Source organism: Scyliorhinus torazame, chromosome 22 (genome assembly GCF_047496885.1).
Source record: "Scyliorhinus torazame isolate Kashiwa2021f chromosome 22, sScyTor2.1, whole genome shotgun sequence".
NCBI lineage: Eukaryota > Metazoa > Chordata > Chondrichthyes > Carcharhiniformes > Scyliorhinidae > Scyliorhinus > Scyliorhinus torazame.
The window spans coordinates 111,122,563-111,147,292 of NC_092728.1; the positions used below are offsets into that span (position 1 = coordinate 111,122,563).

A 24,730-nucleotide genomic window follows, 5' to 3' on the forward strand; every position below is an offset into this window, starting at 1 on the left:
CTAAAATTATTGTGTTTGCAGAAATGCTCAAAATGTCCCAGTTTAGTCACACTGGACACATGTCTCTCCCCGATTGGGCAGATTGGTCTCCATGCTGGATTTTCACCCCCAAACACAAGCATCGGAAATGTCTGTCACATGGCGTTTGAGGCTTTTTTGGTTAGTTTTGGCGGCTTCTTGTGGGTGGCTGCTGCCCACGGGCCTACCCAATCTGTGAAGCCTTGTTAAGCCTCAAAGTCACCAAAAGCAGAGCCCAATTAAATGCTCCAAGCATGGCCTGCCTCACATACATGACCACTCGTTCCAATGTCAGATCATGTTTCGTCTACGAGTCACTCATAACCACGCAATCATGTGTCCTGCCCTGCCCCCCCGCCCTGCCCCCCCGCCCCGCACCCCCGCCCTGCCCCCCCCGCCCCGCCCTGCAGCCCCAGCCCCACCCTGCAGCCCCAGCCCCGCCCTGCACCCCCAGCCCCGCCCTGCACCCCCAGCCCCGCCCTGCACCCCCAGCCCCGCCCTGCACCCCCAGCCCCGCCCAGCCGCCCCCAGCCCCGCCCTGCTGATGCCAGCCCCGCCCTGCAGCCCCAGCCCCACCCTGCAGCAGCCCCAGCCCCGCCCTGCACCCCCAGCCCCGCCCTGCACCCCCAGCCCCCGCCCAGCCGCCCCCAGCCCCGCCCTGCTGATGCCAGCCCCCGCCCCTGCCGACCCCAGCCCCACCCTGCCACCCACCAACCCCACCCCTGTCGCCCCCAGCCCCACCCTGCTGATGCCAGCCCCGCCCTGCCGCCCCCAGCCCCACCCTGCCGCCCACCAACCCCGCCCTGTCGCCCCCAGCCCCCACCCTGCCGCCCACCAACCCCCGCCCTGTCGCCCCCAGCCCCACCCTGCCGCCCACCAACCCCACCCCTGCCGCCCCCCAACCCCGCCCTGTCGCCCCCCAACCCCGCCCTGTCGCCCCCAGCCCCGCCCTGCCGACCCCAGCCCCCACCCTTCCGCCCCCCCAACCCCGCCCTGCCGCCCCCCAGCCCCGCCCTGCCGACCCCAGCCCCACCCTGCCGCCCCCCAACCCCGCCCTGTCGCCCCCAGCCCCGCCGTCGCTCCCAGCCCCACCCTGCCGCTGCCACCCACAGCCCCGCCTCCGCCAACTCCACCCCGCCTCCAACAACGCCACCCCCGCCAAGTCCGCCCTGCCTCCGGCAACCCCACCCCCGCCTCCGCCAGCCCCACCCCCGCCCAACCTCACTCCCCATTCGCCAACCCCACCCCCGCCTCCGCCCAACTCCCACCCCGCCAACTCCACTCCGCCTCCTCCGCCATCCCCACCCCGCCTCCGCCAACCCCACCCCGCCAACCCCACCCCGCCTCCGCCAACCCCACCCCCGCCTCCGCCAGCCCCACCCCCGCCAACCTCACTCCCCATTCGCCAACCCCACCCCCGCCTCCGCCAACTCCACCCCGCCAACTCCACTCCGCCCTCCGCCATCCCCACCCCGCCTCCGCCAACCCCACCCCGCCAACCCCACCCCCGCCTCCGCCAACCCCACCCCCGCCTCCGCCAACACCCACCCCCGCCTCCGCCAACTCCACCCCCGCCCTCCGCTAACTCCACTCTGCCTCCGCCAACTCCACTCCGCCTCCACCAACTCCACCCCCGCCTCCGCCAACACCACCCCCGCCTCCGCCAACTCCACCCCCGCCTCCGCCAACTCCACTCTGCCTCCACCAACTTCACCCCACCTCTGCTAACTCCGCCTCCGCCAACCGCACCCCCGTCAACCCCACCCCCCGCCTCCGTCAACCCCACTCCGCCTCCGCCAACTCCACCCCGCCAACTCCACTCTGCCTCCGCCATCCCCACCCCGCCTCCGCCAAACCCACACCCGCCTCCGCCATCCCACCCCCGCCTCCGCCAACCCCACCCCACCCACTCCGCCTCCGCCAACCCCACCCCGCCAACCCCACCCCCGCCTATCACCACCCCGTCTCCGCCAACCCCACCCCCGCCTCCGCCAACCCCACCCCGCCAACCCCACCCCCGCCTATCACCACCCCCGTCTCCGCCAACCCCACCCCCACCTCCGCCAACCCCACCCCCGCCTCCGCCAACCCCACCCCGCCAACCCCACCCCCGCCTATCACCACCCCCGTCTCCGCCAACCCCACCCCCACCTCCGCCAACCCCACCCCCGCCAACCCCACCCCCGCCTCCGCCAACCCCACCCCGCCAACCCCACACCCGCCTCCGCCAACCCCACCCCCGCCTCCGCCAACCCCACCCCCGCCAACCCCACCCCCGCCTCCGCCAACCCCACCCCGCCAACCCCACCCCCGCCTCCGCCAACCCCACCCCCGCCAACCCCACCCCCGCCAACCCCACCCCGCCTCCGCCAACCCCACTCCGCCTCCGCCAACCCCACCCCGCCAACCCCACCCCCGCCTCCGCCAACGCCACCCCCGCCTCCGCCAACCCCACCCCCTCCTCCGCCAACTCCACTCCGCCTCCGCCAACCCCGCCTCCGCCAACCCCACCCCCGCCTCCGCCAACCCACCCCCGCCTCCGCCAACTCCACCCCCGCCTCTGCCAACCCCACTCCGCCTCCGCCAACCCCACCCCCGCCTCCGCCAACCCCACCCCCGCCAACTCCGCATCCGCCAATGCCACCTCCGTCATCCCCACCCCGCCTCCGCCAACCCCGCCTACGCCAATCCCACCCCCGCCTCCACCAACCCCACCCCGCCAACCCCACCCCCGCCAAACTCACCCCCGCCAACCCCACTCCGCCTCCGCCAACCCCGCCAACTCCGCCCCGCCCCCGCCAACCCCGCCCCGCCCCCGCCAACCCCACTCCGCCTCCGCCAACCCCACTCCGCCTCCGCCAACCCCACCCCCGCCAACTCCGCATCCGCCAATGCCACCTCCGTCATCCCCACCCCGCCTCCGCCAACCCCGCCTACGCCAACCCCACCCCCGCCTCCACCAACCCCACCCCGCCAACCCCACTCCGCCTCCGCCAACCCCGCCAACTCCGCCAACCCCGCCCCGCCCCCGCCAACCCCGCCCCGCCGCCGCCAACTCCACTCTGCCTCCGCCATCCCCACCCCGCCTCCGCCAAACCCACCCCCGCCTCCGCCATCCCACCCCCGCCTCCGCCAACCCCACCCCACCCACTCCGCCTCCGCCAACCCCACCCCGCCAACCCCACCCCCGCCTATCACCACCCCGTCTCCGCCAACCCCACCCCCGCCTCCGCCAACCCCACCCCCGCCTATCACCACCCCCGTCTCCGCCAACCCCACCCCCACCTCCGCCAACCCCACCCCCGCCAACCCCACCCCCGCCTCCGCCAACCCCACCCCGCCAACCCCACACCCGCCTCCGCCAACCCCACCCCCGCCTCCGCCAACCCCACCCCCGCCAAACCCACCCCCGCCTCCGCCAACCCCACCCCGCCAACCCCACCCCCCGCCTCCGCCAACCCCACCCCCGCCAACCCCACCCCGCCTCCGCCAACCCCACTCCGCCTCCGCCAACCCCACCCCGCCAACCCCACCCCCGCCTCCGCCAACGCCACCCCCGCCTCCGACAACGCCACCCCCGCCTCCGCCAACCCCACCCCCTCCTCCGCCAACTCCACTCCGCCTCCGCCAACCCCGCCTCCGCCAACCCCACCCCCGCCAACCCCACCCCCGCCTCCGCCAACCCACCCCCGCCTCCGCCAACTCCACCGCCGCCTCTGCCAACCCCACTCCGCCTCCGCCAACCCCACCCCCGCCTCCGCCAACCCCACCCCCCGCCAACTCCGCATCCGCCAATATCACCTCCGTCATCCCCACCCCGCCTCCGCCAACCCCGCCTACGCCAACCCCACCCCCGCCTCCACCAACCCCACCCCGCCAACCCCACCCCCGCCAAACTCACCCCCGCCAACCCCACTCCGCCTCCGCCAACCCCGCCAACTCCGCCAACCCCGCCCCGCCCCCGCCAACCCCGCCCCGCCCCCGCCAACCCCGCCCCGCCCCGCCAACTCCGCCCCGCCCCCGCCAACCTCACTCCGCCTCCGCCAACCCCACTCCTCCACCTCCACTCCGCCTCCTCCACTCCGCCTCCGCCTCCTCCACTCCGCCTCCGCCACCTCCACTCCGCCTCCGCCAACTCCACTCCACTCCGCCTCCGCCAACTCCGCCTCCGCCAACTCCGCCTCCGCCAACTCCGCCTCCGCCTCCGCCAACTCCGCCTCCGCCAACTCCGCCTCCGCCAACTCCGCCTCCGCCAACTCCGCCTCCGCCAACTCCGCCTCCGCCAACTCCGCCTCCGCCAACTCCGCCTCCGCCAACTCCGCCTCCGCCAACTCCGCCTCCGCCAACTCCGCCTCCGCCAACTCCACTACGCCAACTCCACTCCGTCAACTCCACTCCGCCTCCACCTCCGCCAACTCCGCCTCCACCTCCGCCCACTCCGCCTCCGCCCACTCCACTCCGCCTCCGCCAACTCCACTCCGCCTCCGCCAACTCCACTCCGCCTCCGCCAACTCCACTCCGCCTCCGCCAACTCCACTCCGCCTCCGCCAACTCCACTCCGCCTCCGCCAACTCCACTCCGCCTCCGCCAACTCCACTCCGCCTCCGCCAACTCCACTCTGTCTTTCATAACACAAATGTATCTTCGATAACTTTGCTGTGTTTTTGCTAATTCCGCTGTCTACCATCGCACATCCGTGTCTTCAATAACGTCCGTGTCTTCAATGACGTCCGTGTCTTCAATGACGTCCGTGTCTTCAATGACATCCGTGTCTTCACTGACATCCGTGTCTTCACTGACATCCGTGTCTTCACTGACATCCGTGTCTTCAATAATAACACCCCAACTGTGGGGTGTCTTTGATTACCCCACTGGTGTCTTCCTTACCAACACTGGTTTCTCTGATGTCTTTGATAACACCAATGTGTCGTCAACAACACCAATGTATCTTCGATAACACCGTAAGCACTGCTCTGTCTTCGACAACTCCACTGTATCTTCAATAACTTCACAGAGTGTCTTTGATACCTCTGCTGTGTCATCGATAACACCACTGGTGTCTTCAATAACACCACAGTGACAGACCAATCTCCACCAGTACTGTACCCCAGTGTTATACAGTGACAGACCCGTCCCCACCAGTACTGTACCCCAGTGTTATACAGTGACAGACCCGTCCCCACCAGTACTGTACCCCAGTGTTATACAGTGACAGACCCGTCCCCACCAGTACTGTACCCCAGTGTTATACAGTGACAGACCCGTCCCCACCAGTACTGTACCCCAGTGTTATACAGTGACAGACCCGTCCCCACGAGTACTGTACCCCAGTGTTATACAGTGACAGACCCGTCCCCACCAGTACTGTACCCCAGTGTTATACAGTGACAGACCCGTCCCCACCAGTACTGTACCCCAGTGTTATACAGTGACAGACCCGTCCCCACCAGTACTGTACCCCAGTGTCAGACAGTGACAGGCCCGTCCTCCCCTGTACTGTACCCCAGTGTTATACAGTGACAGGCCCGTCCCCACCATTACTGTACCCCAGTGTTATACAGTGACAGGCCCGTCCCCACCAGTACTGTACCCCAGTGTTATACATTGACAGACCTATCCCCACCAGTACTGTACCCCAGTGTTATACATTGACAGACCCGTCCCCACCAGTACTGTACCCCAGTGTTATACAGTGACAGACCCGTCCCCACCAGTACTGTACCACAGTGTTATACAGTGACAGACCCGTCCCCACCAGTACTGTACCCCAGTGTTATACATTGACAGACCTATCCCCACCAGTACTGTACCCCAGTGTTATACATTGACAGACCCGTCCCCACCAGTACTGTACCCCAGTGTTATACAGTGACAGACCCGTCCCCACCAGTACTGTACCCCAGTGTTATACAGTGACAGACCCGTCCCCACCAGTACTGTACACCAGTGTTATACAGTGACAGACCCGTCCCCACCAGTACTGTACCCCAGTGTTATACAGTGACAGACCCGTCCCCACCAGTACTGTACCCCAGTGTTATACAGTGACAGACCCGTCCCCACCAGTACTGTACCCCAGTATTATACAGTGACAGACCCGTCCCCACCAGTACTGTACCCCAGTGTTATACAATGACAGACCCGTCCCCACCAGTACTGTACCCCAGTGTTATACAGTGACAGACCCGTCCCCACCAGTACTGTACCCCAGTGTTATACAGTGACAGACCTGTCCCCACCAGTACAGTACCCCAGTGTTATACAGTGACAGACCCGTCCCCACAAGTACTGTACCCCAGTGTTATACAGTGACAGACCCGTCCCCACCAGTACTGTACCCCAGTGTTATACAGTGACAGACCCGTCCCCACCAGTACTGTACCCCAGTGATATACTTTGACAGGCCTGACCTACCAGTACTGTACCCCAGTGTTATACAGTGACAGACCCCTCCCCACCAGTACTGTACCCCAGTGTTATACAGTGACAGACCCGTCCCCACCAGTACTGTACCCCAGTGTTATACAGTGACAGACCTGTCCCCACCAGTACTGTACCCCAGTGTTATACAGTGACAGACCCGTCCCCACAAGTACTGTACCCCAGTGTTATACAGTGACAGACCCGTCCCCACCAGTACTGTACCGCAGTGTTATACAGTGACAGACCCATCCCCACCAGTACTGCACCCCAGTGTTATACATTGACAGACCCGTCCCCGCCAGTACTGTACCCCAGCGTTATACAGTGACAGACCTGCCCCACCAGTACTGTACCCCAGTGTTATACATTGACAGACCCGTCCCCACCAGTACTGTACCCCAGTATTATACAGTGACAGACCCGTCCCCACCAGTACTGTACCCCAGTGTTATACAGTGACAGACCCGTCCCCACCAGTACTGTACCCCAGTGTTATACAGTGACAGACCCGTCCCCACCAGTACTGTACCCCAGTATTATACAGTGACAGACCCGTCCCCACCAGTACTGTACCCCAGTCTTATACATTGACAGACCCCTCCCCACCAGTACTGTACCCCAGTGTTATACAGTCACAGACCCGTCCCCACCAGTACTGTACCCCAGTGTTATACAGTGACAGACCTGTCCCCACCAGTACTGTACCCCAGTGTTATACAGTGACAGACCCGTCCCCACCAGTACTGTACCCCAGTGTTATACAGTGACAGACCCGTCCCCACCAGTACTGTACCCCAGTGTTATACATTGACAGGCCTGACCTACCAGTACTGTACCCCAGTGTTATACAGTGACAGACCCCTCCCCACCAGTACTGTACCCCAGTGTTATACAGTGACAGACCCGTCCCCACCAGTACTGTACCCCAGTGTTATACAGTGACAGACCTGTCCCCACCAGTACTGTACCCCAGTGTTATACAGTGACAGACCCGTCCCCACAAGTACTGTACCCCAGTGTTATACAGTGTCAGACCCATCCCCACCAGTACTGTACTGCAGTGTTATACAGTGACAGACCCATCCCCACCAGTACTGTACCCCAGTGTTATACATTGACAGACCCGTCCCCACCAGTACTGTACCCCAGCGTTATACATTGACAGACCCGTACCCACCAGTACTGTACCCGTGTTAAACAGTGACAGACCCGTCCCCACCAGTACTGTACCCCAGTGTTAAACAGCGACAGACCGTCCCCACCAGTACTGTACCCCAGTGTTATACATTGACAGACCCGTACCCACCAGTACTGTACCCGTGTTAAACAGTGACAGACCCGTCCCCACCAGTACTGTACCCCAGTGTTAAACAGCGACAGACCGTCCCCACCAGTACTGTACCCCAGTGTTACACAGTGACAGACCCATCCCCACCAGTACTGTACCCCAGTGTTATACAGTGACAGGCCCGTCCCCACCAGTACTGTACCCCAGTGTTATACAGTGACAGACCTGTCCCCACCAGTACTGTATCCCAGTGTTAGACAGTGACAGACCCGTCCCCACCAGTACTGTACCCCACTGTTATACAGCGACAGACCCAACCCAACCAGTACTGTACCCCAGTGTTATCCATTGAAAGACCCGTCCCCACCAGTACTGTACCCCAGCGTTATAAAGTGACAGACCTGCCCCACGAGTACTGTACCCCAGTGTTATACAGTGACAGACCCGTCCCCACCAGTACTGTAACCCAGTGTTATACAGTGACAGACCCGTCCCTACCAGTACTGTACCCCAGTGTTATACAGTGACAGGCCTGGCCCCACCAGTACTGTACCCCAGTGTTGTACATTGACAGACCCGTCCCCACCAGTACTGTACCCCAGTGTTATACAGTGACAGACCCGTCCCTACCAGTACTGTACCCGTGTTATACAGTGACAGACCCGTCCCCACCAGACCTGTACCCCAGTGTTACCCAGCGACAGACCGTCCCCACCAGTACTGTACCCCAGTGTTATACAGTGACAGACCCGTCCCCACCAGTACTGTACCGCAGTGTTATACAGTGACAGACACGTCCTCACCAGTACTGTATCCCAGTGTTATACAGTGACAGATCCATCCCCACCAGTACTGTACCCCAGTGTTATACAGTGACAGACCCGTCCCCACCAGTACTGTACCGCAGTGTTATACAGTGACAGACCCATCCCCACCAGTACTGTACCCCAGTGTTATACATTGACAGACCCGTCCCCGCCAGTACTGTACCCCAGCGTTATACAGTGACAGACCTGCCCCACCAGTACTGTACCCCAGTGTTATACATTGACAGACCCGTCCCCACCAGTACTGTACCCCAGTATTATACAGTGACAGACCCGTCCCCACCAGTACTGTACCCCAGTGTTATACAGTGACAGACCCGTCCCCACCAGTACTGTACCCCAGTGTTATACAGTGACAGACCCGTCCCCACCAGTACTGTACCCCAGTATTATACAGTGACAGACCCGTCCCCACCAGTACTGTACCCCAGTGTTATACATTGACAGACCCCTCCCCACCAGTACTGTACACCAGTGTTATACAGTGACAGACCCGTCCCCACCAGTACTGTACCCCAGTGTTATACAGTGACAGACCTGTCCCCACCAGTACTGTACCCCAGTGTTATACAGTGACAGACCCGTCCCCACAAGTACTGTACCCGAGTGTTATACAGTGACAGACCCGTCCCCACCAGTACTGTACCCCAGTGTTATACAGTGACAGACCTGTCCCCACCAGTACTGTACCCCAGTGTTATACAGTGACAGACCCGTCCCCACAAGTACTGTACCCCAGTGTTATACAGTGACAGACCCGTCCCCACCAGTACTGTACCCCAGTGTTACACAGTGACAGACCCACCCCCACCAGTACTGTACCCCAGTGTTATACAGTGACAGACCTGTCCCCACCAGTACTGTATCCCAGTGTTAGACAGTGACAGACCCGTCCCCAACAGTACTGTACCCCAGTGTTATACAGTGACAGACCCAACCCAACCAGTACTGTACCCCAGTGTTATACATTGAAAGACCCGTCCCCACCAGTACTGTACGCCAGTGTTATACAGTGACAGACCCGTCCCCACCAGTACTGTACCCCAGTGTTATACAGTGACAGACCCATCCCCACCAGTACTGTACCCCAGTGTTATACAGTGACAGACCCGTCTCCAACAGTACTGTACCCCAGTGTTATACATTGACAGACCCGTACCCACCAGTACTGTACCCCAGTGTTATACATTGACAGACCCGTACCCACCAGTACTGTACCCCAGTGTTATACATTGACAGACCCGTACCCACCAGTACTGTACCCCAGTGTTATACAGTGACAGACCCGTCTCCAACAGTACTGTACCCCAGTGTTATACATTGAAAGACCCGTCCCCACCAGTACTGTACCCCAGTGTTATACAGTGACAGACCCGTCTCCAACAGTACTGTACCCCAGTGTTATACATTGACAGACCCGTACCCACCAGTACTGTACCCGTGTTAAACAGTGACAGACCCGTCCCCACCAGTACTGTACCCCAGTGTTATACAGTGACAGACCCGGCACCACCAGTACTGTACCCCAATGTTATACAGTGACAGACCCGTCCCCACCAGTACTGTACCCCAGTGTTATACAGTGACAGACCCATCCCCACCAGTACTGTACCCCAGTGTTATACAGTGACAGACCTGTCCCCACCAGTACTGTATCCCAGTGTTAGACAGTGACAGACCCGTCCCCACCAGTACTGTACCGCAGTGTTATACAGTGACAGACCCGTCCCCACCAGTACTGTATCCCAGTGTTATACATTGAAAGACCCGTCCCCACCAGTACTGTACCCCAGTGTTATACAGTGACAGACCCAACCCAACCAGTACTGTACCCCAGTGTTATACATTGAAAGACCCGTCCCCACCAGTACTGTACCCCAGTGTTATACAGTGACAGACCTGTCCCCACCAGTACTGTATCCCAGTGTTAGACAGTGACAGACCCGTCCCCACCAGTACTGTACCGCAGTGTTATACAGTGACAGACCCAACCCAACCAGTACTGTACCCCAGTGTTATACATTGAAAGACCCGTCCCCACCAGTACTGTACCCCAGTGTTATACAGTGACAGACCCCGTCCCCACCAGTACTGTACCCCAGTGTTATACAGTGACAGACCCGTCCCCACCAGTACTGTACCCGTGTTATACAGTGACAGACCCGTCCCCACCAGACCTGTACCCCAGTGTTACCCAGCGACAGACCGTCCCCACCAGTACTGTACCCCAGTGTTACACAGTGACAGATCCATCCCCACCAGTACTGTACCCCAGTGTTATACAGTGACAGACCCGTCCCCACCAGTACTGTACCGCAGTGTTATACAGTGACAGACCCGTCCCCACCAGTACTGTACCCCAGCGTTATACAGTGACAGACCCGTCCCCACCAGTACTGTACCCCAGTGTTATACATTGAGACCCGTCCCCACCAGTACTGTACCCCAGTATTATACAGTGACAGACCCGTCCCCACCAGTACTGTACCCCAGTGTTATACAGTGACAGACCCGTCCCCACCAGTACTGTACACCAGTGTTATACAGTGACAGACCTATCCCCACCAGTACTGTACCCCAGTGTTATACAGTGACAGACCCGTCCCCACAAGTACTGTACCCCAGTGTTATACAGTGACAGACCCGTCCCCACCAGTACTGTACCCCAGTGTTATACAGTGACAGACCCGTCCCCACCAGTACTGTACCCCAGTGTTATACATTGACACGCCTGACCTACCAGTACTGTACCCAAGTGTTATACAGTGACAGACCCCTCCCCACCAGTACTGTACCCCAGTGTTATACAGTGACAGACCCGTCCCCACCAGTACTGTGCCCCAGTGTTATACAGTGACAGACCTGTCCCCACCAGTACTGTACCCCAGTGTTATACAGTGACAGACCCGTCCCCACAAGTACTGTACCCCAGTGTTATACAGTGACAGACCCGTCCCCACCAGTTCTGTACCGCAGTGGTATACAGTGACAGACACATCCCCACCAGTACTGTACCCCAGTGTTATACATTGACAGACCCGTCCCCGCCAGTACTGTACCCCAGCGTTATACAGTGACAGACCTGCCCCACCAGTACTGTACCCCAGTGTTATACATTGACAGACCCGTCCCCACCAGTACTGTACCCGTGTTAAACAGTGACAGACCCGTCCCCACCAGTACTGTACCCCAGTGTTAAACAGCGACAGACCGTCCCCACCAGTACTGTACCCCAGTGTTATACAGTGACAGACCTGTCCCCACCAGTACTGTATCCCAGTGTTAGACAGTGACAGACCCGTCCCCACCAGTACTGTACCGCAGTGTTATACAGTGACAGACCCGTCCCCACCAGTACTGTACCCCAGTGTTAAACAGCGACAGACCGTCCCCACCAGTACTGTACCCCAGTGTTATACAGTGACAGACCTGTCCCCACCAGTACTGTATCCCAGTGTTAGACAGTGACAGACCCATCCCCACCAGTACTGTACCCCAGTGTTATACAGTGACAGACCTGTCCCCACCAGTACTGTACCGCAGTGTTATACAGTGACAGACCCAACCCAACCAGTACTGTACCCCAGTGTTATACATTGAAAGACCCGTCCCCACCAGTACTGTACCCCAGTGTTATACAGTGACAGACCCGTCCCCACCAGTACTGTACCCCAGTGTTATACAGTGACAGGCCCGTCCCCACCAGTACTGTACCCCAGTGTTATACAGCGACAGACCCGCCCCACCAGTACTGTACCCCAGTGTTATACAGTGACAGACCCGTCCCCACCAGTACTGTACCCGTGTTATACAGTGACAGACCCGTCCCCACCAGACCTGTACCCCAGTGTTACCCAGCGACAGACCGTCCCCACCAGTACTGTACCCCAGTGTTACACAGTGACAGATCCATCCCCACCAGTACTGTACCCCAGTGTTATACAGTGACAGACCCATCCCCACCAGTACTGTACCTCAGTGTTATACAGTGACAGACCCGTCCCCACCAGTACTGTACCCCAGTGTTATACAGTGACAGACCCGTCCACACCAGTACTGTACCCCAGTGTTATACAGTGACAGACCCATCCCCACCAGTACTGTACCTCAGTGTTATACAGTGACAGACCCGTCCACACCAGTACTGTACCCCAGTGTTATACAGTGACAGATCCGTCCCCACCAGTACTGTACCCCAGTGTTATACAGTAACAGACACATCCCCACCAGTATTGTACCCGTGTTATACAGAGACAGACCTGTCCCCACCAGTACTGTACCCCAGTGTTATACAGTGACAGACCCGTCCCCACCAGTACTGTACCCCAGTGTTATACAGTAAGACACATCCACGCCAGTACTCTATCCCAGTGTTATACAGTAACAGACCCATCCCCACCAGTACTGTACCCCAGTGTTATACAGTGACAGACCCGTCACCACCAGTACTGTACCCCAGTGTTATCCAGGAATACACATCCCCACCAGTACTGTACCCCAGTGTTATTCAGCGACAGACCCGTCCCCACCAGTACTCTATCCCAGTGTTATACAGTAACAGGCCCGTCTCCACCAGTACTGTACCCCAGAGTAAAACAGTGACAGACCCGTCCCCACCAGTACTCTATGCCAGTGTTAGACAGTGACAGACTCGTCCCCACCAGTACTGTACCCCAGTGTTATACAGTAAGGCACATCCCCACCAGTACTGTACCCGAGTGTTATACAGTGACAGACCCGTCCCCACCAGTACTGTACCCCAGTGTTATACAGTGACAGACCCGTCCCCACCAGTACTGTGCCCCAGTGCTATACAGTGACAGACCCGTCCCCACCAGTACTGTACCCCAGTGTTATACAGTGACAGACCCATACCCACCAGTACTGTACCCCAGTGTTATACAGTGACAGACCCATCCCCACCAGTACTGTACCCCAGTGTTAGACAGTGACAGACCCGTCCCCACCAGTACTCTATCCCAGTGTTATACAGTAACAGACCCATCCCCACCAGTGCTGTACACCAGTGTTATACAGTGACAGATCCGCCCCCACCAGTACTGGACCCCAGTGTTACACAGTGACAGACCCACCCCCACCAGTACTGTACCCCAGTGTTATACAGTGACAGACCCGTCCCCACCAGTACTGTATCCCAGTGTTAGACAGTGACAGACCCGTCCCCACCAGTACTGTACCGCAGTGTTATACAGTGACAGACCCAACCCAACCAGTACTGTACCCCAGTGTTATACATTGAAAGACCCGTCCCCACCAGTACTGTACCCCAGTGTTATACAGTGACAGACCCGTCTCCAACAGTACTGTACCCCAGTGTTATACATTGACAGACCCGTCCCCACCAGTACTGTACCCCAGTTATACAGTGACAGACCCGTCCCCACCAGTACTGGACCCCAGTGTTAAACAGCGACAGACCGTCCCCACCAGTACTGTACCCCAGTGTTAAACAGCGACAGACCGTCCCCACCAGTACTGTACCCCAGTGTTACACAGTGACAGACCCATCCCCACCAGTACTGTACCCCAGTGTTATACAGTGACAGACCTGTCCCCACCAGTACTGTATCCCAGTGTTAGACAGTGACAGACCCGTCCCCACCAGTACTGTACCGCAGTGTTATACAGTGACAGACCCGTCCCCGCCAGTACTGTACCCGAGTGTTATACAGTGACAGACCCGTCCCCACCAGTACTGTACCCCAGTGTTATGCAGTGACAGACCCGTCCCCACCAGTACTGTACCCGATTGTTATACAGTGACAGACCCGTCCCCACCAGTACTGTACCCCAGTGTTATACAGTGACAGACCCGTCCCCACCAGTACTGTGCCCCAGTGTTATACAGTGACAGACCCGTCCCCACCAGTACTGTGCCCCAGTGTTCGACAGTGACAGACCCGTTCCCACCAGTACTGTACCCCAGTGTTATACAGTGACAGACCCGTCCCCACCAGTGCTGTACCCCAGTGTTATACAGTGACAGACCCGTCCCCACCAGTACTGTACCCCAGTGTTATACAGTGACAGACCCGTCCCCACCAGTACCTTACCCCAGTGTTATACAGTGACAGACCCGTCCCCACCAGTACTGTACCCCAGTGTTATACAGTGACAGACCCGTCCCCACCAGCACTGTGCCCCAGTGTTAGACAGTGACAGACCCGTCCCCACCAGTACTGCACCCCAGTGTTATACAGTGACAGACACGTCCCCACCAGTACTGTACCCCAGTGTTATACTGTGTCAGACCCATCCCCACCAGTATTGTACCGCAGTGTTATACAGTGACAGAGCCATCCCTACCAGTACTGTACCCCAGTGTTATACAGTGACAGACACGTCCCCACCAGTACTGTGCCCCAGTGTTAGACAGTGACAGACCCGTCCCCACCAGTACTGTACCCCAGTGTTATACAGTGACAGACCCGTCCCCACCAGTACTGTACCCCAGTGTTATACAGTGATAGACACGTCCCCACCAGTACTGTACCCCAGTGTTATACAGTGACAGACCCGTCCCCACCAGTACTGTACCCCAGTGTTATACAGTGACAGACCCGTCCCCACCAGTACTGTACCCCAGTGTTATACAGTGACAGACCTGTCCCCACCAGTACTGTATCCCAGTGTTAGACAGTGACAGACCCGTCCCCACCAGTACTGTACCGCAGTGTTATACAGTGACAGACCCAACCCAACCAGTACTGTACCCCAGTGTTATACATTGAAAGACCCGTCCCCACCAGTACTGTACCCCAGTGTTATACAGTGACAGACCCCGTCCCCACCAGTACTGTACCCCAGTGTTATACAGTGACAGACCCGTCCCCACCAGTACTGTACCCGTGTTATACAGTGACAGACCCGTCCCCACCAGACCTGTACCCCAGTGTTACCCAGCGACAGACCGTCCCCACCAGTACTGTACCCCAGTGTTACACAGTGACAGATCCATCCCCACCAGTACTGTACCCCAGTGTTATACAGTGACAGACCCGTCCCCACCAGTACTGTACCGCAGTGTTATACAGTGACAGACCCGTCCCCACCAGTACTGTACCCCAGCGTTATACAGTGACAGACCCGTCCCCACCAGTACTGTACCCCAGTGTTATACATTGACAGACCCGTCCCCACCAGTACTGTACCCCAGTATTATACAGTGACAGACCCGTCCCCACCAGTACTGTACCCCAGTGTTATACAGTGACAGACCCGTCCCCACCAGTACTGTACACCAGTGTTATACAGTGACAGACCTATCCCCACCAGTACTGTACCCCAGTGTTATACAGTGACAGACCCGTCCCCACAAGTACTGTACCCCAGTGTTATACAGTGACAGACCCGTCCCCACCAGTACTGTACCCCAGTGTTATACAGTGACAGACCCGTCCCCACCAGTACTGTACCCCAGTGTTATACATTGACACGCCTGACCTACCAGTACTGTACCCAAGTGTTATACAGTGACAGACCCCTCCCCACCAGTACTGTACCCCAGTGTTATACAGTGACAGACCCGTCCCCACCAGTACTGTACCCCAGTGTTATACAGTGACAGACCTGTCCCCACCAGTACTGTACCCCAGTGTTATACAGTGACAGACCCGTCCCCACAAGTACTGTACCCCAGTGTTATACAGTGACAGACCCGTCCCCACCAGTTCTGTACCGCAGTGGTATACAGTGACAGACACATCCCCACCAGTACTGTACCCCAGTGTTATACATTGACAGACCCGTCCCCGCCAGTACTGTACCCCAGCGTTATACAGTGACAGACCTGCCCCACCAGTACTGTACCCCAGTGTTATACATTGACAGACCCGTCCCCACCAGTACTGTACCCGTGTTAAACAGTGACAGACCCGTCCCCACCAGTACTGTACCCCAGTGTTAAACAGCGACAGACCGTCCCCACCAGTACTGTACCCCAGTGTTATACAGTGACAGACCTGTCCCCACCAGTACTGTATCCCAGTGTTAGACAGTGACAGGCCCGTCCCCACCAGTACTGTACCCCAGTGTTATACAGCGACAGACCCGCCCCACCAGTACTGTACCCCAGTGTTATACAGTGACAGACCGTCCCCACCAGTACTGTACCCCAGTGTTATACAGTGACAGACCCGTCCCCACCAGACCTGTACCCCAGTGTTACCCAGCGACAGACCGTCCCCACCAGTACTGTACCCCAGTGTTACACAGTGACAGATCCATCCCCACCAGTACTGTACCCCAGTGTTATACAGTGACAGACCCATCCCCACCAGTACTGTACCTCAGTGTTATACAGTGACAGACCCGTCCCCACCAGTACTGTACCCCAGTGTTATACAGTGACAGACCCGTCCACACCAGTACTGTACCCCAGTGTTATACAGTGACAGACCCATCCCCACCAGTACTGTACCTCAGTGTTATACAGTGACAGACCCGTCCACACCAGTACTGTACCCCAGTGTTATACAGTGACAGATCCGTCCCCACCAGTACTGTACCCCAGTGTTATACAGTAACAGACACATCCCCACCAGTATTGTACCCGTGTTATACAGAGACAGACCTGTCCCCACCAGTACTGTACCCCAGTGTTATACAGTGACAGACCCGTCCCCACCAGTACTGTACCCCAGTGTTATACAGTAAGACACATCCACGCCAGTACTCTATCCCAGTGTTATACAGTAACAGACCCATCCCCACCAGTACTGTACCCCAGTGTTATACAGTGACAGACCCGTCCCCACCAGTACTGTACCCCAGTGTTATCCAGGAATACACATCCCCACCAGTACTGTACCCCAGTGTTATTCAGCGACAGACCCGTCCCCACCAGTACTCTATCCCAGTGTTATACAGTAACAGGCCCGTCTCCACCAGTACTGTACCCCAGAGTAAAACAGTGACAGACCCGTCCCCACCAGTACTGTACCCCAGTGTTAAACAGCGACAGACCGTCCCCACCAGTACTGTACCCCAGTGTTAAACAGCGACAGACCGTCCCCACCAGTACTGTACCCCAGTGTTACACAGTGACAGACCCATCCCCACCAGTACTGTACCCCAGTGTTATACAGTGACAGACCTGTCCCCACCAGTACTGTATCCCAGTGTTAGACAGTGACAGACCCGTCCCCACCAGTACTGTACCGCAGTGTTATACAGTGACAGACCCGTCCCCGCCAGTACTGTACCCGAGTGTTATACAGTGACAGACCCGTCCCCACCAGTACTGTACCCCAGTGTTATACAGTGACAGACCCGTCCCCACCAGTACTGTACCCGATTGTTATACAGTGACAGACCCGTCCCCACCAGTACTGTACCCCAGTGTTATACAGTGACAGACCCGTCCCCACCAGTACTGTGCCCCAGTGTTATACAGTGACAGACCCGTCCCCACCAGTACTGTGCCCCAGTGTTCGACAGTGACAGACCCGTTCCCACCAGTACTGTACCCCAGTGTTATACAGTGACAGACCCGTCCCCACCAGTGCTGTACCCCAGTGTTATACAGTGACAGACCCGTCCCCACCAGTACTGTACCCCAGTGTTATACAGTGACAGACCCGTCCCCACCAGTACCTTACCCCAGTGTTATACAGTGACAGACCCGTCCCCACCAGTACTGTACCCCAGTGTTATACAGTGACAGACCCGTCCCCACCAGCACTGTGCCCCAGTGTTAGACAGTGACAGACACATCCCCACCAGTACTCTATCCCAGTGTTATACAGTAACAGACCCGTCCCCACCAGTACTGTACCCGAGTGTTATACAGTGACAGACCCGTCCCCACCAGTACTGTACCCGTGTTAAACAGTGACAGACCCGTCCCCACCAGTACTGTACCCCAGTGTTAAACAGCGACAGACCGTCCCCACCAGTACTGTACCCCAGTGTTATACAGTGACAGACCTGTCCCCACCAGTACTGTATCCCAGTGTTAGACAGTGACAGGCCCGTCCCCACCAGTACTGTACCCCAGTGTTATACAGCGACAGACCCGCCCCACCAGTACTGTACCCCAGTGTTATACAGTGACAGACCGTCCCCACCAGTACTGTACCCCAGTGTTATACAGTGACAGACCCGTCCCCACCAGACCTGTACCCCAGTGTTACCCAGCGACAGACCGTCCCCACCAGTACTGTACCCCAGTGTTACACAGTGACAGATCCATCCCCACCAGTACTGTACCCCAGTGTTATACAGTGACAGACCCATCCCCACCAGTACTGTACCTCAGTGTTATACAGTGACAGACCCGTCCCCACCAGTACTGTACCCCAGTGTTATACAGTGACAGACCCGTCCACACCAGTACTGTACCCCAGTGTTATACAGTGACAGACCCATCCCCACCAGTACTGTACCTCAGTGTTATACAGTGACAGACCCGTCCACACCAGTACTGTACCCCAGTGTTATACAGTGACAGATCCGTCCCCACCAGTACTGTACCCCAGTGTTATACAGTAACAGACACATCCCCACCAGTATTGTACCCGTGTTATACAGAGACAGACCTGTCCCCACCAGTACTGTACCCCAGTGTTATACAGTGACAGACCCGTCCCCACCAGTACTGTACCCCAGTGTTATACAGTAAGACACATCCACGCCAGTACTCTATCCCAGTGTTATACAGTAACAGACCCATCCCCACCAGTACTGTACCCCAGTGTTATACAGTGACAGACCCGTCCCCACCAGTACTGTACCCCAGTGTTATCCAGGAATACACATCCCCACCAGTACTGTACCCCAGTGTTATTCAGCGACAGACCCGTCCCCACCAGTACTCTATCCCAGTGTTATACAGTAACAGGCCCGTCTCCACCAGTACTGTACCCCAGAGTAAAACAGTGACAGACCCGTCCCCACCAGTACTGTACCCCAGTGTTAAACAGCGACAGACCGTCCCCACCAGTACTGTACCCCAGTGTTAAACAGCGACAGACCGTCCCCACCAGTACTGTACCCCAGTGTTACACAGTGACAGACCCATCCCCACCAGTACTGTACCCCAGTGTTATACAGTGACAGACCTGTCCCCACCAGTACTGTATCCCAGTGTTAGACAGTGACAGACCCGTCCCCACCAGTACTGTACCGCAGTGTTATACAGTGACAGACCCGTCCCCGCCAGTACTGTACCCGAGTGTTATACAGTGACAGACCCGTCCCCACCAGTACTGTACCCCAGTGTTATACAGTGACAGACCCGTCCCCACCAGTACTGTACCCGATTGTTATACAGTGACAGACCCGTCCCCACCAGTACTGTACCCCAGTGTTATACAGTGACAGACCCGTCCCCACCAGTACTGTGCCCCAGTGTTATACAGTGACAGACCCGTCCCCACCAGTACTGTGCCCCAGTGTTCGACAGTGACAGACCCGTTCCCACCAGTACTGTACCCCAGTGTTATACAGTGACAGACCCGTCCCCACCAGTGCTGTACCCCAGTGTTATACAGTGACAGACCCGTCCCCACCAGTACTGTACCCCAGTGTTATACAGTGACAGACCCGTCCCCACCAGTACCTTACCCCAGTGTTATACAGTGACAGACCCGTCCCCACCAGTACTGTACCCCAGTGTTATACAGTGACAGACCCGTCCCCACCAGCACTGTGCCCCAGTGTTAGACAGTGACAGACACATCCCCACCAGTACTCTATCCCAGTGTTATACAGTAACAGACCCGTCCCCACCAGTACTGTACCCGAGTGTTATACAGTGACAGACCCGTCCCCACCAGTACTGTACCCCAGTGTTATACAGTGACAGACCCGTCCCCACCAGTACTGTGCCCCAGTGCTATACAGTGACAGACCCGTCCCCACCAGTACTGTACCCCAGTGTTATACAGTGACAGACCCATACCCACCAGTACTGTACCCCAGTGTTATACAGTGACAGAGCCATCCCCACCAGTACTGTACCCCAGTGTTATACAGTGACAGACACGTCCCCACCAGTACTGTGCCCCAGTGTTAGACAGTGACAGACCCGTCCCCACCAGTACTGTACCCCAGTGTTATACAGTGACAGACCCGTCCCCACCAGTACTGTACCCCAGTGTTATACAGTGACAGACACGTCCCCACCAGTACTGTACCCCAGTGTTATACAGTGACAGACCCGTCCCCACCAGTACTGTACCCCAGTGTTATACAGTGACAGACCCGTCCCCACCAGTACTGTACCCCAGTGTTATACAGTGACAGACCCGTCCCCACCAGTACTGTACCCCAGTGTTATACAGTGACAGACACGTCCCCACCTGTACTGTACCCCAGTGTTATACAGTGACAGACCCGTCCCCACCAGTACTGTACCCCAGTGTTATACTGTGACAGACCCATCCCCACCAGTACTGTACCCCAGTGTTGTACAGTGACAGACACGTCCCCACCAGTACTGTACCCCAGTGTTATACAGCGACAGACCCGTCCCCACCAGTACTGTACCCCAGTGTTATACAGTGACAGACCCGTCCCCACCAGTACTGTACCCCAGTGTTATACAGTGACAGACACGTCCCCACCAGTACTGTACCCCAGTGTTATACAGGGACAGACCCATCCCCACCAGTACTGTACCCCAGTGTTATACAGCGACAGACCCGTCCCCACCAGTACTGTACCCCAGTGTTATACAGTGACAGACCCGTCCCCACCAGTACTGTACCCCAGTGTTATACAGTGACAGACCCGTCCCCACCAGTACTGTACCCCAGTGTTATACAGTGACAGACCCGTCCCCACCAGTACTGTACCCCAGTGTTATACAGCGACAGACCCGTCCCCACCAGTACTGTACCCCAGTGTTATACAGCGACAGACCCGTCCCCACCAGTACTGTACCCCAGTGTTATACAGTGACAGACCCGTCCCCACCAGTACTGTACCCCAGTGTTATACAGTGACAGACCCGTCCCCACCAGTACTGTACCCCAGTGTTATACAGCGACAGACCCGTCCCCACCACTGTACCCCAGTGTTATACAGCGACAGACCCGTCCCCACCAGTACTGTACCCCAGTGTTATACAGTGACAGACCCGTCCCCACCAGTACTGTACCCCAGTGTTATACAGTGACAGACCCGTCCCCACCAGTACTGTACACCAGTGTTATACAGTAACAGACACATCCCCACCAGTACTGTACCCCAGCGTTATACAGTGACAGACCCGTCCCCACCAGTACTGTACCCCAGTGTTATACAGTGACAGACCCATCCCCACCAGTACTGTACCCCAGTGTTATACAGTGACAGACCTGTCCCCACCAGTACTGTACCCCAGTGTTATACAGTGACAGACCCGTCCCCACCAGTACTGTACCCCAGTGTTATACAGTGACAGACCCGTCCCCACCAGTACTGTACTGCCATTACACTAACAGATGCACAATGTAGATGAGGCTTTTTTGCTCTTTCAGTTGAAGTGGACATGGTTGAAATGCCAATGACACGGCCAACAGGAAGTGGAAGTTAGGGCTGGAGTTAGGGTGGAGGGTGCAACCCAGACAGGAACTGCGTTTACCAAGTATTTCCTGCATATTCGTAAATTGTTGCTTCTCGAACAGTCTGCCGTACATTTAGACCAGGAAATTACACAATCATAGTTACCCAGGAGGGAATAGATCAAAACAATTTTTCAATTCACACACCTAGCCAGAGAGGAAGCTCCTGCAGCAGCGACATCCTATTCAGCGTTGCATCTTTCTGCCACAAGACCTGGTGCTTTTCTTTCATGTTTTGTAAAACCAACAATAAAAGAGCTTCTATATTCTGCTCAGTTAACGAGTTTAGCTGATTCAGAACAACACATGTCTGAGTTACACAATCTCCCATCTCACCTGCAATTGCTGGCCCAGACACAGTGCGCAATGTGTGTCACCCTGAATATCCAGTGTCAAGGAGGGGAGCGAGTTACCACAGCTAGACTCAGGGTCTGAGACTGGGAGTGAGAACTAGCCAGGATGCTGACCCCAGCTCCTGCCCCCTGACCCCATCTCCTGCCCCCTGACCCCATCTCCTGCCCCTTGACCCCAACTCCTGTCCCCTGACCCCAGCTCCTGCCCCCTGACCCCAGCTCCTGCCCCCTGACCCCAACTCCTGCCCCCTGACCCCAGCTCCAGTCCCCTGACCCCAACTCCTGTTCCCTGACCCCAGCTCCTGCCCCTCTGACCCCAGCTCCAGCCCACTGACCCCAGCTCCGGCCCCCTGACCCCAGCTCCTGACCCCTGACCCCAGCTCCTGTTCCCTGACCCCAGCTCCTGCTCCCCGACCCCAGCTCCTGCCCCCCGACCCCAGCCCCTGCCCCCTGACCCCAGCCCCTGCCCCCTGAACCCAGTTCCTGCCCCCTTACCCCAGCTCCTGCCCCCAGACCACAGCCCCGACCCCAGCCCCTGCCCCCCGACCCCAGCCCCTGCCCCCTGACCCCAGCTCCTGCCCCCTGACCCCAACTCCTGCCCCCTGACCCCAGCTCCAGTCCCCTGACCCCAACTCCTGTTCCCTGACCCCAGCTCCTGCCCCTCTGACCCCAGCTCCGGCCCACTGACCCCAGCTCCGGCCCCCTGACCCCAGCTCCTGACCCCTGACCCCAGCTCCTGTTCCCTGACCCCAGCTCCTGCTCCCCGACCCCAGCTCCTGCCCCCCGACCCCAGCCCCTGCCCCCTGACCCCAGCCCCTGCCCCCTGAACCCAGTTCCTGCCCCCTTACCCCAGCTCCTGCCCCCAGACCACAGCCCCGACCCCAGCCCCTGCCCCCCGACCCCAGCCCCTGCCCCCTGACCCCAGCCCCTGCCCCCTGAACCCAGTTCCTGCCCCCTTACCCCAGCTCCTGCCCCCTGACCCCAGCTCCTGCCCCGACCCCAGCTCCTGCCCCCCGACCCCAGCTCCTGCCCCCCGACCCCAGCTCCTGCCCCCCGACCCAAGCTCCTGCCCCCCCGACCCCAGCTCCTGCCCCCCGACCCTAGCTCCTGCCCCCAGCTCCTGCCCCCTGACCCCAGCTCCTGACGCCAGCTCCTGCCCCTGACCCCAGCTCCTGCCCCGACCACAGTCCTGCCCCCCGACCGCAGCTCCTGCCCCGACCCCAGCTCCTGCCCCCTGCTCCTGCCCTCTGACCCAGGCTCCTGCCCCCTGAACCCAGCTCCTGTCCCCTGACCCCAGCTCCTGCCCCATGTCCCCAGCTCCTGCCCCGACCCCAGCTCCTGCCCTCTGACCCCAGCTCCTGCCCCGACCCCAGCTCCTTCCCCCAGATCCTGCCCCCTGACCCCAGCTCCTGCCCCCTGACCGCAGCTCCTGCCCCGACCCCAGCTCCTGACCACTGACCCCAGCTCCTGCCCCCTGAACCCAGTTCCTGCTCCCTTACCCCAGCCCCTGCCCCCCGACCCCAGCTCCTGCCCCCCGACCCCAGCTCCTGTCCCCCGACCCCAGCTCCTGCCCCGACCCCAGCTCCTGCCCCCCGACCCCAGCTCCTGCCCCGACCCCAGCTCCTGCCCCCTGACCCCAGCTCCTGTCCCCTGTCCCCAGTTCCTGCCCCCTGACCCCAGCCCCTGCCCCCTGACCCCAGCCCCTGTCCCCTGACCCCAGCTCCTGCCCCCTGTCCCCAGTTCCTGCCCCCTTCCCCCAGTTCCTGCCCCTCTGACCCCAGTTCCTGCCCCTCTGACCCCAGCTCCTGCCCCTCTGACCCCAGCTCCTGCCCCCTGCTCCTGCCCCTCTGACCCCAGCTCCTGCCCCCAGCTCCTGCCCCCGTCCCCAGCTCCTGCCCCTCTGACCCCAGCTCCTGACCCCAGCTCCTGCCCCCTGACCCCAGCTCCTGCCCCTCTGACCCCAGCACCTGCCCTCTGACCCCAGCACCTGCCCTCTGACCCCAGCCTTGAAAGTAGATTTGATAGTTTCACGTCCTGCATTTCCACACTCCGTGTCAGCTTCATATGCAGATCGTCAACATAGAACATACAGTGCAGAAGGCGGCTATTCGGCCCATCGAGTCTGCACTGATCCACTTAAACCCTCACTTCCAGCCTATCCCCGTAACCCAATAACCACTCCTAACCTTTTTGGACACTAAGGGCAATTTAGCATGGCCAATCCACCTAACCTGCACGTCTTTGGACTGTGGG

General features: G+C 58.6%; 1 protein-coding gene across 6 annotated transcripts in view; it reads right to left on the reverse strand.

Moving 5' to 3' along the window:
- LOC140399363 (retinoic acid receptor RXR-alpha-A) overlaps window positions 1–24,730 on the reverse strand; it is a 348,218-nt gene that overhangs the window by 122,140 nt on the left and 201,348 nt on the right. The gene's annotated exons all lie outside the window — the stretch shown is intronic.